Source organism: Manis pentadactyla, chromosome 3 (assembly GCF_030020395.1).
Source record: "Manis pentadactyla isolate mManPen7 chromosome 3, mManPen7.hap1, whole genome shotgun sequence".
Lineage (NCBI taxonomy): Eukaryota > Metazoa > Chordata > Mammalia > Pholidota > Manidae > Manis > Manis pentadactyla.
Window position 1 is genome coordinate 96,476,531 of NC_080021.1, and position 15,651 is coordinate 96,492,181.

Genomic DNA, 15,651 nt, shown 5'->3' on the forward strand with positions numbered 1-15,651 from the left:
TTTACATACAGTATAATGCATCCTTTTTAGTGCACACTTCCATGTGAGTTTTCGCAAATATGTACAGTTGAGTAACTACTGTCACAGTCAAGATATAAAGCAAGTCCATCATGCCCACCAACAACCCCTGCCACCTTTTAGGCAATCCCTCCTCCTGCTGTCAACCACAGGCAATGCTGTCCTTATAGTTTTGTTTTGGCAAGAATGTCAATCATATATCTTAAAAGAGATGCAGCCTTTTAACTCTTGCTTCTTTCACTTGGTTAATGCTTTGGAGTTCATCTGTGCAGTTGTGTGTATTAGCAGAAGGCTCCTTTTTGTTGCTGAGTAGTGTTTTGTTGTATGGATGTATCACAGTTAGTTCATCCATTCTGCTTATGAGGACCACTGGGATTGTTTCTAGTTTTCAGTGAATACAAATAATGCCATTATAAACATTAGCATGCAGGTTTCCATTTCTCTTGGGTAGGGTTATACTTAATTTTTTTTTTCAAATGGAAAAATGAGGATGGATGTGGTACTTGAAGAAATGTAGAGGGGAAATCATGATTAGCTCCTGATACTTACATTTTTGAGTTTGAATTTCTTTAAGCCTAATGCACAGGGCATTTAGAACAAGAAAAGTATATCTTTAGACTGCTTCCAAATACTTGATAAATCAGTTGCTTTTTCAGTTATTTAAGAAATGTTATTTGAGTGACTACTCAGTTGGGTGACTGCCATTCTTTAGGCACTGTTTTTCATAATGAAGTAAGAGGCTAGGATGTTTCTGAACAAATAAAGATGCACATTTTCTGCCTTTACATACCAGTATTCTCTATTGCCATTACTCTATCATAAAGTCTGTGTGTATGTATGAGAAAGAGAGAGAGACAGAAAGAGAGAGAGATATATCTTCTGGAAGGGAAGGCTGAGTTGCATTTCTACTCTGTTAATTCCTTGGGAGATTTCAGAAAGCTTTGTTTACAGTGGGCACTAATCTATCTTATTCTGTCCCTGCAGTTGGACGAAGAATTGTGAACCAATAGCCCCATGGTGGTATGCGAGTTGGTAGAGTGAGCAAGGAGGTGGCTGCCAGTTGGTATGAGGTGAGCAATCCTGACAAGGTTCTACTAAGAAATTGTATCCCCATTACCTTTTTAAAAAAATTATTTATTTATTTATTTTTAAAAATTTTCTTTTAATTTTTAATAAGGTTTTATTGATATACACTCTTATGAAGGTTTCACATGGAAAAACAATGTGGTTACTACATTCACCCATATTATCGAGTTCCCCCCCCAATTACCCCATTGCAGTCACTGTCCATCAGTGTAGTAAGTGCCACAGAGTCACTATTTGCCTTCTCTGTGCTACACTGACTTCTCCATGACCCTCCCATACCATGCGTACTAAACATAATACCCCTCAATCCCCATCTCCCTCCCTCCCCACCCACTCTCCCACACCCCTCCCCTTTGGTAACCGCTAGTTCTTTGATGGAGTCTCTGAGTCTGCTGCTGTTTTGTTCCTTCATTTTTGCTTCGTTGTTATACTCCACAAATGAGGGAAATCATTTGGCACTTGTCTTTCTCCACCTGGCTTGTTTCACTGAGCATAATATCCTCCAGCTCCATCCATGTTGTTGCAAATGGTAGGATTTGTTTCTTTCTTATGGCTGAATAGTATTACATTGTGTATATGTACCACCTCTTCTTTATCCATTCATCTACTACTGATGGGCACTTAGGTTGCTTCCATATCTTGGCTATTGTAAATAGCGCTGCGATAAACATAGGGGTGCATATGTCTTTTTGAATCTGAAAAGTTGTATTCTTTGGGCAAATTCCTAGGAGTGGAATGACTGGGTCAAATGGTATTTCTATTTATAGTTTCTTGAGGAACCTCCATATTGCTTTCCATAATGGTTAAACTAGCTTACATTCCCACCAGCAGTGTAGGGGGGTTCCCATTTCTCTGTATCCTTGCCAGCATTTGTTCTTAGTCTTTTCAATGCCATCCATCCTAACTGGTGTGAGATGATATCTCACTATGGTTTTTATTTGCATTTACCTGATAATTAGTGATGTGGAGCATCTTTTCATGTGCCTGTTGGCCATCTGAATTTCTTCTTTGAAGAATTGTCTCTTCATATCCTCCACCCATTTTTTATTCAGGTTATTTGCTTTTGGATGTTCAAGCATGTGAGTTCTTTATATATATTTTGGATGTTAACCCTTTGTTGGATATGTCATTTACAAAAATATTCTCCCATACTGTAGTATGCCTTTTTGTTTTGTTGATGGTGTCCTTTGCCATACAGAAGCTTTTCATTTTGATGTAGTCCCATGTGTTCATTTTTGCTTTTGTTTCCCTTACTCGAAGAAATGCATTCAGGAAGAAGTTGCTCATACTTATATTCAGGGGATTTTTGCCTATGTTTTCTTCTAAGAGTTTTATGGTTTCATGACTCACATTCAGGTCTTTGATCCATTTCAAGTTTACTTTTTTGTATGGGGTTAAACAATAATCTAGTTTCATTCTCTTGCATTTAGCTGTCCAGTTTTGCCCTCTTGTTGAAAGGCTATCTTTTCTCCATTGTATGTCCATAGCTCCTTTATTGTATATTAATTGACCTTATATGGTTGGGTTTATATCTGGGCTCTCTAGTCTGTTTCATTGGTCTATGGGTGTATTCTTGTGCCAGTACCAAATTTTCTTGATTACTGTGACTTTGTAGTAGAGCTTGAAGTTGGGGAGCACAACCCCACCCCCAGCTTTATTCTTCCTTCTCAAGATTGCTTTGGCTATTCAGGATCTTTTGTGGTTCCATGTGAATTTTAGAACAATTTGCTCTAGTTCATTGAAGAATGCTATTGGTATTTTGATAGGAATTGCATTGAATCTGTAGATTGCTTTAGGCAGGACGACCATTTTGACAATATTAATTCTTCCTATCCATGAGCATAAGATGTGTTTCCATTTATCAGTATCTTCTCTAATTTGTCTCATGAGTGTCTTGTAGGTTTCAAAGTATAGGTCTTTCACTTCCTTGGTTAGATTTATTCCTAGGTATTTTATTCTTTTTGTTGCAGTTGTGAATGGAATTGCTTTCCTGATCTCTTTCTGCTAGTTCATTGTTAGTGCATAGGAATGCAACAGATTTCTGTGAATTAATTTTGTATCCTGCAACTTTTCTGAATTCAGATGTTAGATCTAGTAGTTTTGGAGTGGATTCTTTAGGGTTTTTTATGTACAACATCATGTCATTTGCAAACAGGGACAGTTTAACTTCTTCTTTACTGATCTGGATGCCTTTTATTTCTTTTAGTTGTCTGATGGCACTGGCTAGGTCCTCCAGAACTATGTTGAATGAAAGTGGGGAGAGTGGGCATCCTTGTCTTGTTCCCAATCTTAAAGGAAAGGCTTTCAGCTTCTCGCTGTTAAGTCTGATGTTGACTCTGGGTTTGTCATATATGGCATTTATTATGTTGAGATACTTGCTCTCTATACCCATTTTGTTGAGAGTTTTGATCATGAATGAATGTTGAATTTTGTCGAATGCTTTTTCGGCATCTATGGAGATGTTCATGTGGTTTTTGTCCTTTTTGTTGATATGGTGGATGATGTTATTGGATTTTTGAATGTTGTACCATCCTTGCATCACTGGAATAAATCCTACTTGATCATGATAGATGATCTTTCTGATGTAGTTTTGAATTCGGTTTGCTAATATTTTGTTGAGTATTTTTGCATCTATATTCATTAGGGATATTGGTGTGTAATTTTCTTTTTCTGTGGTGTCTGTCTGGTTTTGAATTACAGTGCTGCTGGCCTCATAGAATGAGTTTGGAAGTACACCCTCTTCTTCTACTTTTTGGAATACTTTAAAGAGGATGGGTATTAGGTCTTTACTTAATGTTTTATAAAATTCAGTGGTGAAGCCATCTGGTCCAGGAGTTTTATTCTTGGTAGTTTTTTGATTACCAATTCAATTTCCTTGCTGGTAATTGGTCTGTTCAGATTTTCTGTTTCTTTCTGGGTCATCCTTGGAAGTTTGTATTTTTCTGGAAAGTTGTCCATTTCTTCTAGGTTATCCAGTTTGTTAGCATATAATTTTTCATAGTATTCTCTAATAATTCTTTGTATTTCTGTGGTGTCCATAGTGATTTTTCCTTTCTCATTTCTGATTCTGTTTATGTGTGTAGACTCTCTTTTTTTCTTGATAAGTCTGGCTAGGAGTTTATCCATTTTGTTTATTTTCTTGAAGAACCATCTCTTGCTTTCATTGATTCTTTCTATTGTTAATCTTCTTGATTATATTTCTTTCTGCTCTAATCTTTATTATGTCCCTCCTTCTACTGACTTTGGGCCTCATTTGTTCTTCTTTTTCTAGTTTCCTTAATTGTGAGTTTAGACTGTGCATATGGGATTGTTCTTCTTTCCTGAGGCAGGCCTGTATCGCAATATACTTCCCTGTTAGCATGGCCTTCGCTGTGTCCCACACATTTTGTGGTGTTGAATTATTGTTGTCTTTTGTCTCCATCTATTGCTTGATCTCTATTTTTATTTGGTCATTGATCTATTGGTTATTTAGGAGCATGTTGTGGAGCCTACATGTGTTTGCAGGCATTTTCATTTTCTTTGTGTAATTTATTTTTAGTTTCAAGCCTTTGTGGTCTGAGAAGCTGGTTGGTACAATTTCAATCTTTATGAACTTACTGAGGCTCTTTTTGTGGCCTAGTATATGATCTATTCTTGAAAATGTTCCATGAGCACTTGAGAAGAATGTGTATTCTGCAGCTTTTGGGTGGAGAGTTCTGTAGATGTCTGTTAGGTCCATCTGTTCTAATGTGTTCTTCAGTGCCTCTGTCTCCTTACTTATTTTCTGTCTGGTTGATCTGTCCTTTGGAGTGAGTGGAGTGTTGACGTCTCCTAGAATGAATGCATTGCATTGTATTTCCCCCTTTAATTCTGTTAGTATTTGTTTCACATATGTAGGTGCTCCTGTGTTTGGTGCATAAATACTTATAATGGTTATATCCTCTTGTTGGATTAACCCCTATATCATTATGTAATCTCCTTCTTTGTCTCTTGTGACTTTCTTTGTTTTAAAGTCTATCTTTTATGATACAAGTACTGTAACTCCTGCTTTTTTCTCCCTATTAGTTGCATGAAATATCTTTTTCCATCCCTTCACTTTTTGTCTGTGTATGTCTTTGGTTTTAAAGTGAGTCTCTTGTAGGCAGCATATAGATGGGTCTTTTTTTTATCCATTTAGTGACTCTATATCTTTTGATTGGTGCATTCAGCCCATTTACATTTAGGGTGATTATCCACAGGTATGTACTTATTGCCATTGCAGGCTTTAGAGTTGTGGTTACCAAAGGATCAAGGTTAACTTCCTTACTATCTTAGAGTCTAATTTATTTCACTTAGTATACTATTACAGACACAATATAAAGGTTCTTTTTTTTTTTCTCCTCCTTTTTCTTCCTCCTCCATTCTTTATATATTAGGTATCATATTCTTCACTCTTTGTGTGTCTCTTGACTGACTTTGGGGATAGTTGATTTACTTTTGCATTTGCTTAGTAATAAATTGTTCTGCTTTCTTTACTGTGGTCTTATTACTGCTGGTGACAGCTGTTTAGCCTTAGGAATACTTCCTTCTATAGCAGTCCCTCTGAAATACACTGTAGAGACAGTTTGTGGGAGGTAAATTCTCTCAGCTTTTGCTTTTCTGGAAATTGTTTAATCCCTCCTTCAAATTTAAATGATAATATTGCCAGATAGAGTATTCTTGGTTCAAGGCCCTTCTGCTTTATTGCATTAATTATAACATGCCACTCCCTTCTGACCTGTAAAATTTCTGTTGAGAAGTCTGATGATAGCCTGATGGTTTTCCTTTGTATGTGATCTTATTTCTCTCTATGGCTGCTTTAATAGTCTGTCCTTACCCTTGATCTTTGCCATTTTAATTATTATATGTCTTGGTGTTGTCTTCCTTGGTTCCCTTGTGTTGGGAGATCTGTGCACCTCCATGGCCTGAGAGACTACCTCCTTCCCCAGATTGGGGACATTTTCAGCAGTTACCTTCTCAAAGACACTTTCTATCCCTTTTTCTCTCTCTTCTTCTTCTGGTACCCCTATAATATGAATATTGTTCCGTTTGGATTGGTCACACAGTTTTCTCAATATTCTTTCATTCTTAGAAATCCTTTTCTCTCTCTGTGCCTCAGCTTCTTTGTATTCCTCTTCTCTAATTTCTATTTCATTTATCGTCTCCTCCATAATATCTAATCTGCCTCTAAAACCCTCCATTGTATTCCTTAATGATTGGATCTCTGACTAGAATTTGTTCCTGAGTTCTTGAATATTTTTCTGTACCTCCATGAGCATGTTTACGGTTTTTATTTTGAAATCTCTCTCAGAGAGATTGATGAGATCATTTTCATTTGCCTCTTTTTCTGGTGTTTGTAGGATTTTGGTTTGAACCAGGTTCATATTTGTATGTGGTGCCCTCTGTTGCCCAGAAGATCTACTCTCGGGAGGTGCTCAGCCCCTGGAGCAATGTTGGGGGTCACAGGGGAATGGCACTGGTGCCTGGGAAAGGAGGAAAGAGCTGTTTACTACTTCTTGGCTGCTATGCCTGTCTCCACTGCCAGAATCAGTGGACTGAACACACAGGTGTGAGCCTCTATGCTTTATGATTGTAGTTGCTGTAGGCAGGGCTTCTCTCTGGCTGGCTTGACACCAGGGCAGGGGCTGCCAGGTTGTGAACCAGGGGTGTGCTGGCTGGGAGGAAGGCACAGCAGACTACATATCACAGTAGAGGGCCTCTGAGCTGCATATTCAGCCAGGGTGATGGAGTTCCTGAAGCTCCTGAAAGTTCCCAACCTGCTGGACAGAGTGTGTACAGACAATTTTGTCTACCTTTCCTTTCTCCTGAGTGGTAAGCTCTGTGCCACCCTTGCCCCTTTAGCAGCCCTCTGGCTGTTAGGAAGTCTCTCAGACTGCCCACCTTTCTTTTGTCCCAGAGCAGCCACATATGGATCCCTGTTTTCTACAAGTGGCTGGAATCTCAGTCTCTCTCCAGGTATTCTGCCTGTCTTAGCTTTCCAACTCCACTAATCTCCAGAGCACCATGCAATGTATATTTGTGTTCCCAGAGCAGATCTCCAAGGCTAGATGTTCAGCTGTCCCAGGCCTCCAATCCCTCCCCAATCTATTTCTCTTCCTCCTACTGGTAAGCTGGAGTGGGGGAAGACTTGGGTTCTTCCGGATCATGGCTTTGGTACATTACCCTGTTCTGTGAGGTCTGTTCTTTTCTCCAGGTGTATGCAGTCTGGTGCAGCCTTCTTTCCTGATGCTCTTTCAGGATTGGTTATATTAATTATATTTTCATATTATATGTGGTTTTAGGAGGAGGCCTCTGTCTCACTTCTCATACCACCATCTTTAATCCTTTTCCTGTATCCCTACTATCTTGTTATAAATGTGTGAGATGCTGTTAGTAGCTATGTGTTGTTTTGTGTTAAACAATTATTATAACTAAAAGTAAAATATTACATGGTACTGGAAGAGAGAATGTGTGCTCTAACATTATCTTATTTTTGGCAATTAGGAAGACTCTAAAAGCATGAAAGCACTTCCAAGGAAGTAGCTGTGGGGTTGGGAGGACATGCAGTAAAAGCATCAGGAGCTTAGACATGGCCATGTGCAGCCCACGTGGATGTGAGCTCTGCTTACCATGTTTAGCCTTAGATTGATTTTCTGGGGTTGTAGGGGGCACACATGGGGGTATTCTGTGTCTAGGGATCTTTCTATTCATTCCTTAGAGTGCTTAATTTTACCACAGAATCAAGAAATTAGTTGGGCCAATAGGTTTATCATCAGGTCTTTAATTTATTGAATAATTTTGTGGGTGCAAAAATAATTAAATAAAACATTTAGTCAACAGAGTTGTCCCATATATACTAGCTGGTTTGGGAAGCAGGAAAAGCTCTTACCTAACTACCCACTAAACAAATTGTAGAGAAGATATTTGAAACGATGGGTCAACTCCATCAGGACTCTGACCATGTGTCTGCTAACACCTTCTGTAGACATCTCCAATACCTCATTGTGAACACTAGCTGTGATTATGTGATTTTATATCAACATACTTTAAAATGTTTGAAGAGCCTATTTCTCTCTCAAAAAGGGCCAGGATCCTTCTTGCTATTCAAGTCCATTGGGGCTACCTTTTGGCTACAGTGATACAGAAACCTGAAGATGAGAAGTAAGGCATTTTCTGGGACCCATCGCTCACTCCTTTTCCTGATGAACTGTCATGGCCTTCCAAGAACATGACCCATCAGTCCTCTGAAACAGAGAATCTGACAACTGAGTCCTGCCTAGCTGATTTGCCAGCTGATAAATAATGAACTTCAGCTATGCTGCCTGTCCACAAGTCTTCTGAGAAAACGGCCCACCTGACTGAGATAATGAGGCACCAGGACTTAGAGTGGAGTCACGGTTTGCCTTGGCCCACACAACAGCTGGGATTTCCACATCTTCCTTAGCATCCTCTTTGTACACTTCATCTGTCGCTATCACAGAAATGATCGGAGAACTTCGCAGTGCCAGAGACACAACAAATGTTCAATAAATTCTGTGAATGAGGCTCTGCATGCTGATGACAGCTCTTCTCTGTGGTTTAAGCAACATGCTTCTGAAGGCCTGCTGACTTAACTACCATCCCAAGGCAACATTCAGCACACATAGGGCCTGATGATGGCAGCTCAAAATGTGGTGGTTCTATTTCATAGAGGTTCTGTATCTCCTTGTTGTGACTGTGACCTATGAGCATGGCGAACAAGTACCAAAAAGCTAAAGCCAGGCAAGTGAGATGTTGGTAACGTTTGCAGATGAGAATGTAGCTTCCACTAGTGCGGCAAGAATGGTTAGGTGCTTTGCATACGAGATCTTTTCTAGAATGGTGAGAATATGGAGTAAGGTAGACATGTTTTTGTAGGACTGTGTGACAGAGTAGTGATACAGTGCAGAGAGTGGGGAGGATGTTTAAAGGACTTTTAAATTCACCTCCTAGGTAGAGAAATCAGTCAACAGAGAACTGCAGAGGTGAATGATTTAATTTTCTTACCTTGAGTGATGATAATGCTTATATTGGTGGTGGTAGTAATAACAGTTAACATCGGGAGTCACAACGTGCTGGGAGGCTGGGGTAATTGTTCAGCATGCATTACTTAATGTAATGCCAGTTATAGCCAGCCCCCAGTGAGGACTACTCTCTATGGTGAGGAAGCTGTGTTTAGGCCCGAGGCCACACAGCTTATTTGTGTGATCTCGGTTCTGGAGTTAGACTGTGTGGGTTCAACAGCTATTAAGAGAAATGATGGACAGTAATTTTCAGACTGAAATAAACACAATGTGAAAATGGCAGCAGAAACATAACATCATGATGTCTATTTCTCTCCAAATGGCTTGGTTTTAATTTTCTTTCAGTCTTTTTGATCAAGGGTCAGCAAACTATGGGCTGTGGGCCAAATCTGGCTTACTGTGTTTTTTTTTATATGGCCTGTAAGTTAAGTGTTTTATACATTCTTAAAGGGTGGGGGACTGGGAAATTAAGGGAAGACTATTTCATGACATGGAACATAAGAAATTTAAATTTCAGTGTTCATTCTTGCTGTTTTATTGAAACAGCAGAGACTACTAGTTTTAGTATTGTCTATGGCTGCTTTCAGTTTCTAAAAGCAGAGTTGTGTTGTGGTGACAGAAATTATATAACCTGCAAAGCCTAAAAACACTTACTATCTGGCTCTTCACAGGAGTTGCCAACCCCTACTTTTGATTATTCATGGTAAAGTGTGGACTTGAGACTGTTGGGTTTGTATCCTGTCTTCTCAGTTGCTGAATGAGCTAGGGAAAGAGCATTTCACTTTTCTGCACCTCAGTTGCCATATCTGGGAAATGGGGATAACTGTATCAAGTTCAAGGGATTATGGTCAGGATATTAAATGGAATACTCCACGAAGGAGTCTAGAAGAATGCCTAGAACATGGCAATTGCTCAAACAAATGGGCACTCTAACTGTCCTGTGGTGCTGCTCAGTTTTCCAGTGATACATAGTCATCCCTCCTCTAACACCTCACAGCCCCATCACTGTCTGGTTCAATTAAGGAAGTTGAGTCTCCTTGAGCCACACTGCCTCTCCCCTTACCTGTTCTGGACTGGTTTTCTTGGCTTCCCTGGCCTCAGGTTATGAGCAGGCAAGGCCCAGATGACAAATCCATACCTCCCAGCTCTTCAGGCACCACTGGCTCTATCCTCATTGCCCTCTGCCTTGAACTCTGAGGCCAGTGTAGTTGTTTATATGAGTGTGGGAAAATCCCTATGGATTTGGAGATGGAAGCATAACCTGTTAAGAGCATACATGACCCCAAAAGACAAGGAGTCTTTGTTTGGGTCTAAAGATAATACTTAAGGAAGCAGGCTATCTTATGGGTGAGAGGGGTGAGCAGCTGCTCCTATGGGGTGACTTTTAGGGGCTCCCTCACCAGCTAGGTCATATCAACTCTATTGACTGTCATTTCACCTTCAGGATACATTATACCCAACAGAGGGTGTGTAGGAGGGCTTGGTGGGTAGGATGAAGGGTCACTAGGAAGAGAGGGATGCAGGAACCCAAATCCAGCTTTGCCTGCTTTAGAGTATTGCAGGGGTCTGATTCCAGTTAAGATGTTAGTGTGACCTGAAGAGATTGTGAACTGAAGGGTTAGCAGCAAAGACGATTTCCTCCTTAGAGCTCCTAAGACAGGATTTTTCTAGAGCATTAGGGATCTGACTCTGAAGCAGGGTAAGGACCTGACATGACTATTTCAAAACAGGTCATTACCAACTAGTTATTCATGGTAACTGAAAACTCATTTATCACAAAGCAGTAATGAAACCTTCTAGTTTCTTATTCAAATCCCCCATCTACATTGCTCAATGCTTTATTCTGTCTTTGGGAATTTTGCTTTGTTTCTTAGGGAAATTACACCAGAACAGAATTGGGAGAGTTAGGTTTACAGGTCCTAGATTTCAGCTCAATTGCTAACCTTCAGGGTGACTTTGAAATTTTGAGATTGTCAGTTAATCCTCAATCTTATGGATAGAAGGTAATGTATTCAGAGGCATTGTGATTAAATGCATGGATTCTGGGTTCAAATTCTCATCTTCATGATCCTGAGTAAAGAAATTCATCTTTCTGTGTCTCAGTTTCCCCATCTGTTAAGCAGGCATAGTGGTAATATCACCCTCATGTGGTTGTTGAGAGGATTGAGTTAATTTAGGCAGAATGCTTAGGATGGTAAGTGGCATCAGGCTGTTTGTCATTGTTGTGTTATTATTTCCCAGGGAATAATCATGCCGCTTAGCATTGAATACATTATTTCAGTGAATCCCCACAGTAGCCATTGGTGTGGGATTTGTCCAGTAGATGAAAGGAAGGCTCTGTGAGGTTGAGTAACTTGTTTAAAGTCACCAACTGGTAAGTGAGACAACTGGAATTCATATGCGGTGGACTGCATAGCCCAGGCACTTTCTGTGAACACTTGCAATTCTAAGCTCCCTTGATTTGTTGACTGAGCTCACACAGGGTCTAACACTGCAAGCTATGTGAATTACTTGAATAATTAATAAGGTAGCTGTCTATCACTTGAATATTTTCATGTGAAATGTTTACCTTACATTCTTAAGAAGTTAAAAATGTGAAGTCAAATAGCCACTGGTGTTTAAGATAAGCTATGTGATTTTTAGGACTAAGCTTTTAGTTTTCTTTCCTACTGCCAGGTACTCATTAGAAAAGCTATAGACATTTTATTTCTTGTCTCTCCTGGGATGCCAATGGAGTGAACCTTCTATAAGAATGTAAACCAGAGTGACTATGTGTGGCCATGTGGAGCATGTGTCCAAATGTTGGTGGAGGTAGGAGTTGAAGAGGGAAAATATAATTAATTGTTACCAGAGGGAAATGTTGAACTGGGTGGAGGTTCAGAATGACTCACCTGGGTCTTTGACTCAAGTGACTTAATGAGTTTCTGCAACGCCTTCTGATAAAAGTTTGGCCAAGGAGATGGTGTTTTGTTCAGGGTGTAACCACTCCAAGCCTTGATTACTATTTAGAAGCAGCAACTGCCATTTTGCTAAAAATGATGACTCAGAGATTGAAAAGCAAAGGGGAATAGCTTGCATTACCTGGATTTCTGATTTAGGATTCCAGACGGCACAAGCATTAGTTGATCAACCTATCTAAGATAAAAAAAGTATGATTTAAAAATACCCAGGAGATAACCTGTGTTCTGAATGTGGGGCAAAACAGCCTAGAAGGTATAAAAACAGATCAAAGTGGAGGAAACAAGCCTTTGTTAGAAAATCATTCAACCCAAACAACAAAAGCAACAAAAGCAAGTGACAGCAGTAATGGACTTGCCTTCCTAAATAATGGATTTAACACTATGCGTCTATAATGAGATGTTTAAATCACCGTGCATCTTGCTGTACTACTAATCACTTATTTGGTGTACTGTACTTGGCTATTAATTTTTAAGCTACTTTTTAAAATATTGAATTCCATCTGGTAAATGTCCAGAGGAAGATGGGGTGGTTTTCCAGTTAAGGAGTTGCTATTTTTTTTCTGCTTACTAGAGGTGTCTTTCTAAAGGAAAACAATGGTGTTAAGCCTTCTCTTAAAAAGGGTTGCAACTGCAAAATACAGCCTGGGCTTATTAGAATGACATGCAGATCTTTTGAAAACTGGTGATGGCTGGTTTTTGTTTTCTCTTTTATCACTACCTGCCACTCTATTGTCTTATGACTTTGGGGTGTTGGAGCTTCCCAGGCCACCATTAAGTGTTCTTAGGCTTTTGGTCTCTGCAAATAACACTTTTGCCTAGAATGTAATTCCTAATTTTTCCCACCTAAGAAACTTCTGTTTTTTTCTTTTTTAGGAGCCAGATCCTGACCTTCTGAAAAGTTTGTGTTTGGCTGACTTTCTTCCTTTGCCTACTTAGTTATTTCCAAAAACATATTTGTTATGGTTACATAACAGTATGCATGTACCAACATTAATTTAACCTTTCTTCTAGTGGTTAAGGAGTAGTGATTATTTTCCTCTTACAAATGTATCACAATAATTGACCCTGCACATAAATTCTTCTGAGCTTTATTGATCCTTTTTTTAGGAAAAAAATTTAAAAGTAAAAGACTAGATTGGAGAGTTCATACCCTTGGTACCTGTGCCCTGTTGTGTCCTGTAAAGGTAGATTTATTTACATGTCTACCAGTAACATGACAGTGTGTGTTTCAGTAGATCTGGTTCAAGTATTTAAAAAATAAAAATAGAAAAAGAAAAGTTTTGCTTAGTTTGTAAACAAAAATGATGTTTATATTTAATTTTTGTTTCTCTGGTTAGTAGTTAAGCCCAGGTTATCTTTCTGTGACTAATGGGCATTTGTATTCCTTTGTTGGCTTTTCTGCCGATTTTCTACAGGACAGCATATTCTGCTCTACTGTAGCACTCAGTAAGAAAAAAACACAAAGTCTACTGAGCTCTTACGCTATTCCAGATACTTTGCACTGGTTATTTATCCTAATAACCCCACGAAACAGGCATTATTACACCCATTTTAAAGATCAGCAAGTTGAGGTACAGAGAGATAAAATAGTTGAGTGGGAGGACATAGGAAGGGATGTGGAAGAAATAGAAATTCCAGAGGCTGAAGCTGAAGATCTTCACTCCTATCAAATATTCTCAACTGTTCCACTTAGCACTTTTTAAAGTCTGTATGTTGAAATATCATTTATTTTAGTAAAATTCATTCTGTTAGGTATTTTGGAAATGCATATAGTCATGCAATCATCACCACAGTCAAGATAGAGGATACTTTCATCACCAGTACTTTCTAGTCAGTTCTCTTCCTGTCTCTGAATTCCTGCCGCCTACTATTTCTGTTAATACAGTGGTGCCTTTCCCAACATATCGTGTGAATGGAATCATACAACACACAGCTCTTCAGTTGGTCTCCTTTGCCTTCCCATCATGCTTCTGAAATTCTTCTGTATCGCTGCACATGTCAGTGCCTCTTCCTTTTTATGGTTTCGTGGTACTTCATTGTGTGGCTGTAACTTACCATTTTTTGCTCTGGCTGTACTTTCACATTGTGCTCCTCATCGCACTGTGTGCTCCTGGGGAGGACAGATGGTGTCCTGTTTGTCTTACAGCTTCAGTCTTGACACAGTCCCAGTCCTTGGCACACAGCTGTGGTGAATGATACATAGTCTTATCAATAGCAAAATAAATAAATGAAAATTACCCCAATTTTAGGTATCTTCCTACACCAATTAACCTGGTAAAACAAAGGGACAAAGGGACATAAATTAAAAAAAAAATTATTGGGGGCTGGAATACAGTGGAATGTACCTGCATATATGACTGGCACTGGCAGCATTTATAACTTGGCTCTCTCTTGTTGGCCACCGACCTGGAATGATGTAGTAAGAGCTGTGCATTTTTCTAAACCTAGAGTCAACCATTCAGTTGTTAGGCCCACAAACAAAAGAAAACTGTGAGTGGAGATATTCGTAGCAGCACTATCAGTAAGGCCCTCTTATTTTAAGCTATCCAAACATCTCTGAATGAGGAAATATGTTAACTAACTACAGCATAGATGAATACTATGTAGGTTAAAAATGAAAATAAGATGACCACTGTTACATCTGCATGTATGAAAATAAGGGAGATGAAAGTGATTTAGGAACACTAAGTTTTAGTAGCTTTTTAAATGTGGAAATACTTCAGTTTGTCATCTAAAAAATATATTTTGAAATGTTCTTTCCTCAAATTCAATTTATATTCATTTGTACACACACATGTAACAGTGTAACTAGCTGCATTATTACTGAAATATTATTACTGAAGTAAGATTTAAAAAATCTCTCTGTGGCAGTGATAATTCTGATGTTAATGCACATAGCTACGGTGAACAAAAGACCCCTTCGAACACAAACCTCACCATCACCTACAGTCACACTCCAAATAAAATCACAAGAAAATGGAGTTAACTTTACAGATTCTTCAGGTCAACCTCCTTACCTGCTTGCTATCTTTATCATATATATGTTTACCTGGGCATTTTGTGTAGAATAGTTTAAACAAATTAATTAATTATGGATTTTAATTAAAAAAAGCAAGACAGTTGGGACAGATGTAGTATACTCTCTTTGGATGATTTCATGCTTGCTTGAATATTTATTTTCTATTTGATTCTAGACCCTTCCTCCTTCTTAGAAGATCATCCTCTTTTGGTGGATGCCATTCCGATTTCTTGCATGTAGGGAGCATTGATATGACATTACCTGAGAAGGGCATGCTAAGGGCACAGCATGAATGTGGGACTAAAACATTTGATGTTCTATCTTGATCCTTTCTATCCTCTTTCAAACACATTAAAGAGATTTTTGCCTACTATATGGTACACTTGATTTGACTTTATTGATTGACCATCAGACCAGTTGTTTGTTTTGGTTATGACTGTTTTCATAAATATGCTTCTTTAGTACATGTAGGAATCTCATAAACCTTCCCCCTTCATAGATGAAGAAGTAGTCTTAAAAACGAGTTGTC